The following is an 8,976-nucleotide window of genomic DNA, read 5'->3' as shown; positions in this document are numbered from 1 at the left end:
ACTTTATTCGCACAACTACTTCTACACTCAATCATGCCTTGAATCACATAAGATATGAACACGCATAGTCATCTCCGCATAAGTTCGCCTGTACATCGATTTTTGTACTCAATAACATGTTTCGATTATTCTGTACAACTAGTTCTGTGGTTGCAAACAAAATGTTCCTAAATGATAATTAAAAAAGAGACTTTCATTTTTACTTTTTAATCAACCTTGCATAAATCCTTTTTCACATTTGTTTGTTCGCACAACACTTTTTTCTTCTCACATTCTGCACACATATCTTGTACTAATGATCATAATAATCTGGCCATGAGAGAGAGCAGTTTCCATAGAAGCATATTACTTCATGCAGTTTCATTTACGCTCTCCTAGAAGGATGAAATAAAAGTGAGATGAATTCCAATAGGAATGGGAACTAATTTTTGCATATGATAGTCAATTAAATAAAAGTTGTGCATATTGAAAAAAAGATATGTACAAAAAGTACATTTCATTGAGAAAAAAATCTGCGTAGCGAAGTGTAGAGAAAGTTCATTGTGCAAAAGAAGCTTATGTACTCTCACACACAACCACCTCTACACAGTTTGATCGACACGTTCATATGTATATGGTATTTAAACAAAGTAATGCTCTCTTGTGCAAAATTCCATTTCAAATTTCATGTAAGAAGATCTAACGGTGAAGGAACATTATTGTACGAAGGGAAGTTCAATGTGAAAAAGTTTAGCTCATTGTGCAAACCTCCTCACGTTGAACTTTTGTCCGCACGATAATCTTTTTGGAGTTGACGCTTGCAAAAAAAGATAAATCCACCATTTTTAAAATAGAAAAATAACTTGTTGCAAGTATGAAAAAATATCTCAAGCTTTCATTATATGCACTTTGACATTCTGCATAATCTATTAATAATAAAATAAGTATGTGTTGGACACCTAATCCTCAATGGGTTAGTGTGGAAGCCGAATAGATAAAAGGAAGTCCAAGAGACCTTGGGATGTGAAACCCAACGGTCACAACATGTACTATAAATGTATATCATTTGTTATAAAAATGCACTCTCATGTTTTATCTTTCCTATTTGTCTTTTCCATGTGTGTGTTTAACATGGTATTAGAGTAGGCGTATTCCTGCCCTGCCTAATTACTTTGATCCATTTGTTTTATGGTCTTTATGTGCAGGTCATTTCTGCCATCACTTATGAATATTTTCTTAGCTAAATTCTAGCTGCCACCTCCGTCATTTCTCCAGCGCCATTTTTGGCCTTCGTTTGCTTTGTAACTCCCTATTCTGGCTATGTTCTACCTTGCATACAGAGTGCTGACCCTATGCTCTTCTCTGACTGGTTTTTTATAATTACCTGCATATAACGCTGCACTTCCCTAACATATAATCCTGATGCATATATAATGCGTTGCCCTGACATGATATAATCCGCTGTTTTATATAATGCACTGCCCTGATATGGTTTGCCTATTCTACCCATATTGCAAAAATTGACATCACTGACAGCTAGAGCGTAGGTTTCAAATTTAGGTTTCTGCATCGTAACTCCACTACCATTATTCTCTGTCTTGCTCCTCAACTTCTGGAGAAAGATCATTTGGAATGCCAAGTGTCTGACGAACTCTTTCGCGTGTTTCAAAACTCTTAATTATCTCGGTAATTTTTCGACAAAACAAGTGTGAAAGACTCGGGATATCAAGAAAGTGGGTGGCCATTGCAATTTTAGAGAGGGTTTCACAATCGATTTCCAGGAACTAGATATCCCATGGATTGATATCGTCTATGGTCTCCATGGGCCGTGGCATATAATATATATGATATATGCAGAAGCCTTTGGTCTCACAATGCGTAAGCAAGTGCCATTTCTTGTGCTTCCTACGGCTTGTCTTCCTTTCCATATCTATAATTAATGAACTTAGCTAGAACGACAGTTTGGTTTAGAGTTTTAGTTGAGTACTTCATTTGGTTGCATTGGTAAAAGGGGTGCATTCAAACTATGGTGGGTTTGCTTGCATTGGTATCATATATATTTCTTGAACGTTGGTTCCATTGAACGCTGGTATTCGTTGCTTGGCATTCCACTTATCATTCATTGCATCAAAATGGCTGAGATCATAATTAGCTGTGGAAAATAGAAATACGCAGAGCCTTGAAAATCCTTCACCACCCTCAAGCCTGGCATACTCTTCCACAATCTCTGCGATTGAATACTGGAGCATGAATTGTGTTTCTGCGTTGAAGAATCTCCAACATCATTATGCATGTCGAACACTTCTGTACGTTGATATTTTGACGGCAGTGTGTTGAAATATTATTTCAGTTCAAATCCCTAGGATTTGTTTGTGAGCGCTGTATTTGGTTCTGTGGTGAGTTGAAATCATATTACCCATAATCTTGGTTGAACTATGCGCTTGAACCGGATGATCCGTTGGTGAATTTAATTTCGAGCTGAATATTTTTGAAGGTCATGGTAAAATGCTATGGTATATATGACCAGCAGTGATACATATTCAATATATGGTATGCATTGAGTTCCCATAAAAAAAAAGGTGGTTCTGAAACGATGTTTGAAGACTCCTGCACATGACTGTGTATTGGTAAAGAAGGTGCATTAAACCATTCATGATAGAACATTGAAGATATGCCGAGAATACAACTTGGTGATATATGCGAAGTTAGTTTTGGCACTATTCAAGTTATTTCCATATGAATTGATATACTGTGCATTGGTCATTTTGGTGTGGCTCCATATACTGTGCGTTGGTTGTTTTGGTATGGTTCCATTAACCACGCATTGATTTCCCTTAAAAACGATGCTCCTGTGTTCATACATGCATTAAAGTTTTGAGTAGCTGTAGTTCATACATGCGTTGAAATTTATTGGGTTGTAGATGGCATGTGTTGAATAGACTAAATAAAAGAGATGGAAAATAAAGGTGGGAAAGTGGTATTTTTCTTAGCTATGGGGTCATAACAGATTTAGGAATTGAATGAATATGTGTTGGGCTCTAGCCTCTAGTCCATGGTGGGTATGAGAAATCTGTTATATAACAGTCTCCATGCAACTGTAATTCAATGAATTGTGATTGCGCGAAGTGGAGTGGAGTGTGATTAGTCCTGCCCTCCTGCCTGCCTATCAGTCATGTCATGTCTTGTGAGTAAAGAAAGAAGAGGGCATGCAGAGAAAGTGAAATTTGTGAATACCATCAAGCTATATTTGGTTTTTGTATTTTGAAGACCGATTATCATATATGAATTAATTACTGGGCATATGCGTGTGTCCGAATAGTTCTGGAAGACCATGTATGGTGAATGCTTTGTGCATTTAATTTTTTATGGCCACCCTCATGCGTCGATTCATATATTATATATGAATTGCTTCAACATTCAAAAATTTTGATACGTTGATTTCATAACTGTTGTTTTGACATATATATGTTGTTCAGCTTTGGCACACCACAACAAGCAATTTGTAGTTTATGAGATTATGTACAACTTTTTCTCTGGCGATCTGTAATCCCACAATTGCAGTTGTTCCACATGTTATCATCAATGGTTACAAGAATGTATTAGCAGTCGCTATTGAACTTGACTATTCTTTTCCACTAGTTGAGAAAGTGAATGAGTATTTGAAGGATCCAAGCAAGTTTGTAGTTGTTGCTGCCCCATCGTGGCATTGTATTTAAAACTCATTATAGTTTTTTATCTACATGCATTGATTCCTTGATTCAATTGCTGCATAAGAGTTTGGTGGGATGTATAAAGGCAATGATTGTTTTGACAAATAAAAGTAATCTTTTGTGAAGAAAAGTCTAGTCGGTTGTATTGTCAGAACATAGTGTTGGTCATGAGTAAACTCTTATTTTTATGTAATGGATTGTAATTGGTGCTTGCTAGTTGCACACTGATCATTTGCTGCACATTTATAAAGGATATTTCTATGTACTGTGAATCGGTATTACTTTTCTGCATTGAGTAGTAGTTGTGATCAGTTTTTAAGGTGTAATTCTGACATTGAAGAAAAATGGTGAAAATCAATGAAATATTAGAGTTCCTCAAAACTCTCATATTGTCTACTACTCATGATACATTAAAAGTTAGCAAAGTTTCTCTCACAGACATTCAGTTCTGTCTGCAAAATGCACAAGATAAAATTGATTTTTTCAAGCTTGAATCTCAGCTACAACAAGAAGAATTAAAACATAGGCGTCATCATTCTGAACCTGTTTCTATTCAGAACATTGAAACAGACTCCCATAAAGCAGTAGTTGTACATGTAGATGCAGAAACTCAATCTGCACTTCCCAAGCCCATCATTATACCTTGGGAACAGCTTGTCCATAACAAGCACAAAACTAGTCTTGCATATGAATAGGACTTATATTTTTATATTCCAGATTACTCAAAGCCCATTCAGTTTCAGAGTGCTGGATTCCTTCATGACAGTTCACATCTAGCTGTTCCAGATTCTGCCCCTCTTCCACAGCAGCCACAACAGATTGTGAAATGCCAACACTGTGACCGAGTTAGCCATCTGAAAGATCACTGTTTGATCTTCATCCATGTAAGCACTGTCATAAAACCAATCATTCTTCAAACAGATGCTTCAGAAACAAGTCTCCTGCAAGAACAAAGATTCATCTTGGATGGATCGCTTCTTGGCAATGGGCATCAACAACCAAGAAGATATTCTAGTCACATGTCAGAACTTGTTCCAGAGCATTAAACAGTCTTGCAGTTGAGTTTTCTCCATCATCTCACCTCGTATCAAATAGGGGGGAAATGATGGTCATCTACAAGCTTCAAAGCCACATCAAGCGAGACTGAGCCACAACCCGCCACACCAGTTTCAGAGTTGTAGCCAGAAGTAAAGAAGCCCCTGAACATGCCTTTAGTTGGTAATCTGGGACACTTCCTCTAGCAGAAGACTTTAGCTTCTTGCCAGTTTCGGAATAATTCCAGGAACAAAATTGAGAACACTTCCTCTAGCAGAAGACTTCATCTTTTTGTCAGTTTTGAAAGAGTTCTAGGAATTGCATTAAGCATTCCAGAGTTGTTGGTAATCCTTAAACCATCACAAGTTGAGACTTCCCTTTTTAGGTTGCAGTTCTTCCTTTTATGCTGGGTGAGACCTCCCTTTCATGGTTGAAGGTTTCCCTCTTCAAAATAATAGGAGCACTTCCTCTAGCAGAAGACTTCAGCTTCTTGCCAGTTTTGGAAGAGTTCTGGGCACTGCACTAACCGTTCCAGTGTTGGTGATCATCCTTAAACCACCGCCATTTATACCAACATTTCAGAGAGCACATTCAGCCTAGTGCTGCCATGCACTTTTGCACATTTTGTATTACAACTCTCTTCTTGGATTCATACATAACCCTTCGGATTAAGGGGGGAACGTTGGACACATAATCCTCAATGGGTTAGAGTGGAAGCCAAATAGACAAAAGGAAGTCCAAGAGACCTTGGGATGTGAAACCCAATGGTCACAACATGTACTATAAATGTATATCATTTGTTAATAAAAATGCACTCTCATGTTTTATCTTTCCTATTTGTCTTTGCCATGTGTGTTTTTAACAGTATGCAAAACCAACTTTGGACCTCAATAACACCCTGAGTCACATAAGACCCACACACGCACAATCATCCCTGCATAAATTCACTCGTACAACTATTTTTGTACTCAATAATGTTCTTCAATTATTCCGCACAACTAGTTTCGTGGTCGAAAAAAAACATTGTTACATGATAATTAAAAAAGAGACTTTTATTTTTACTATTTTAATAAACCTTTCATAAATCCTTCCACACATTCGTTTGGATGCACAACACTTTTTTCTTCACACGTTTCACACACATATCTTGCACTAATGATCATAATAATCTGGCCATGAGAGAGAGCGGTTGCTAGAGAAGTGTATTACTACACGTAGTTTCGATTACACTCTCTCATATGGATGAAATAGAAGCAAGATAAATTCCAATAGGAATAGGAGCTGGTTATTTCATACGACAGTCAATTGAATAGATGTTGTATGTACTGCAAAAAACATATGTACAAAAACAACATTTCATTGAGAAAAAGCTTTGTTTAGTGAAGTGCGGAGAAAGTTCATTATGCGGAAGAAGCTTTCAATCTTTCATTGTGATGTTTTGCGCAATGTGTGCTAAAGGATTTTATTGTTAATATTTTAGTATTAGAACATAATCCATATTTTCTATTCAGAATAACATTGTTTATGCTTATATTATTGATAATATTTTAACTATAAATACTGCATACCAACTCTATTTAATTGATTTTCTTTGTGTGAATCTTTCTTCATAGTGAAAGTAAATGATAAATAGATTTGGATGACATATATTTGTTCATGCTCTTGTGTGAAAGTGTAGAGGAAATCCATTGTACAAAGAAAGTTTATTGTGCAAAATTCTGCACTTCGCATTAAGAGCTTTTATTGCTAATATTATTGCTAATATTTTAGATATAAATAATGCATATCTTTATAGTTTTGTTTTGTTTTATTTTAGTCATAAATAGAGTTTTCATTGTACACATATCTATAACTTCACACTAAAGGCTTCTATTGCTAATATTTTAGTATTAAATTATCGATAGATGTTGTTGGCGAGTTCAATTTTTGTATCATTGAATAGATTCACAGTTGGAACTAAATGATTTGTTTGACTATGGAAGTCAAGTGAAAAAAAATTCAAAGTTAATATACCATACCATCAAATGTTCTTGATTACGAACTTTTGCTCATATTGTTAATAATAAACAATGCATATTTCTGTAGTCAATTTGCATAGAGATATGAATAGAACTCATTATTAAATAATATTGAATTTATATCTATGATTTTTAGATTTATAGTTTTTTAAGTAGGGCAGTCCTTGTGCAGAGGTTTTATTGTCTAGTAAAGTGTTTTCTTCAGAGTGAAGCATTTCATTGTAACCTTTGGATAATGACAAGCATCCACAGGGAACCAAGCAATATCAAATAACACAGAATTAGTAAACGAAACTCATGAATTGATTTAAAGTTGTAATGGCAGAATCAAATATTAACTCATATGAATTGCAGTTAGTTATTATATTCTTAAGAGATCTATGTCTCAGATACAAAACTATCGTTAAATGTTATTTTTTATCTTAATATATAACACAATATAAGATGTAAATCAAAGTTTCAAAAAAAGTGTTCAAATAATAATAAAAATCATTATCATAAATTCAATATAGTCAAGTAGTTTTGAATGGAAAATAGTTCCTGTAGTTCAATTTGTAAATATGAGACCTGATATATACAATGATAATTTTGTACAAGGAACTAAATAACACAAAATTAGTAGACGAAGCTCAACAGGATTAAAAATCTAATACATAAAGTTATTTCGCTATAAGCAAAAAGGGCATGTGAGAAACATAATTGATTAATTATTCCACCGAATGAAATCTATGCAGGTCTGAAGATGTGCCAATATTCTATTTTTAAGATATATATGTCTAAGATGAAAAACGATTGTCAAATATTTAATTTCATTTAAAGCAACAAAACAACATTGAATATAATAAAAAAGTTAAAAGTTTTTTTTTTTTTTTTTTTTTTTTTTAAGATTCAGTACGAATTGTATTTGGAATAAAAAGTCAATGACAATGGCCATATGATATTGCTTTTTGTAGATCTTTCACTATGCGGAAGAAACTTGCTCCAGAAAATGAAACTTTTCGTTATAAACTCTAAAGAATGAGAACTCTGTATAAGGAACTAAACAACATAGTATTAGCAAATGAAGTTCAACAGTATCAGAACTGTAATACCAAGAGTTATTTCACTGTGTGCAGAAGGGGTGTGTCAGAAACATAATTAACTAATTACTTCGTGGAATGAAATTGGTGCAGGTCTCAAAGTATTGTGTCAGTATTCTATTATTAAAAGATATATTTCTAAGATGTGAAACAATTGCCAGATGTTGAATTTTGTTTAAAGAAATAACACAACACTGAATGCAATAGAAAAAATGAAAGCATATTTTTTGAAATTTATAGAAAACACTATCATAAAATTGATACAAAATCATATTCAATAAGAATTATAGTCAATATAAAATGCCAATGATCATGACCATATCTTAGATTTGTATGAGATCATATTAAAAACATAGTCTTAAAAGGAGAAATTACTGAATATAGACAGAATTGTGCAAATAAAATTGAGGTATTCCACTTCCTTGAACGGTATATGCAGTCACAAAACAACAATTTTTAACATGTGTTACAAGTCCATGACTCATTGAATAAACACATTCACCATTTTTCTAATGTAGTCTCTATCGGGGGCAATTGTAACTTCCATTTTCATGTTTTTAGTTAAAATCTCTTTTTTAATTTCCCTAGTTTCTTCTTGAACCTCAACAATCGACTTAGCATTCTTCTTATTGACATTAACAAAATAAATTAGCCATGCGTCAATATGTTATGTAGTAAAATAAGTGATGCTATCAAACTCCACTTCCATTTTCTATTTTTTCTCTTCCTATTGAATTTGTAACATGTTGTTTGAAATTAAATCATAATCCTGCAGCATGCACGAACCATCTAAGCATTTTATAATATCCATTTCCCTCAGATAGACACTAACTTTCCTTTTGAATAGGTCACTACAAGAAGAATTGATATTCTCAAGTGTAGTGACCCTTTCCACCCATCCAACTTCTGATTGCTTCACTCGTTCTCTATCTGGTAGCCATTGTTTTTTCTATTTGAAAGCAGAGAGTAGTTGTAGCCTTCGCTTAAAATTATATAATTCATTGTCAACAAATTTATTGTCTTCTATAATATTATTGTAAACCAAGTTCATAAATATCGTCAGTTTCTTTTTCAAATGCGTTAAATCGAAAACTGCTTGCCATGCATCATGAATAATTTCTAATATTTGACATATGTTGTCGAGGATATATGCCT

Source organism: Pinus tabuliformis, chromosome 6, assembly GCF_031772625.1.
Source record: "Pinus tabuliformis cultivar Carrire ecotype Pingquan chromosome 6, CPIR1, whole genome shotgun sequence".
NCBI lineage: Eukaryota > Viridiplantae > Streptophyta > Pinopsida > Pinales > Pinaceae > Pinus > Pinus tabuliformis.
This window is presented reverse-complemented; position numbering follows the sequence as displayed.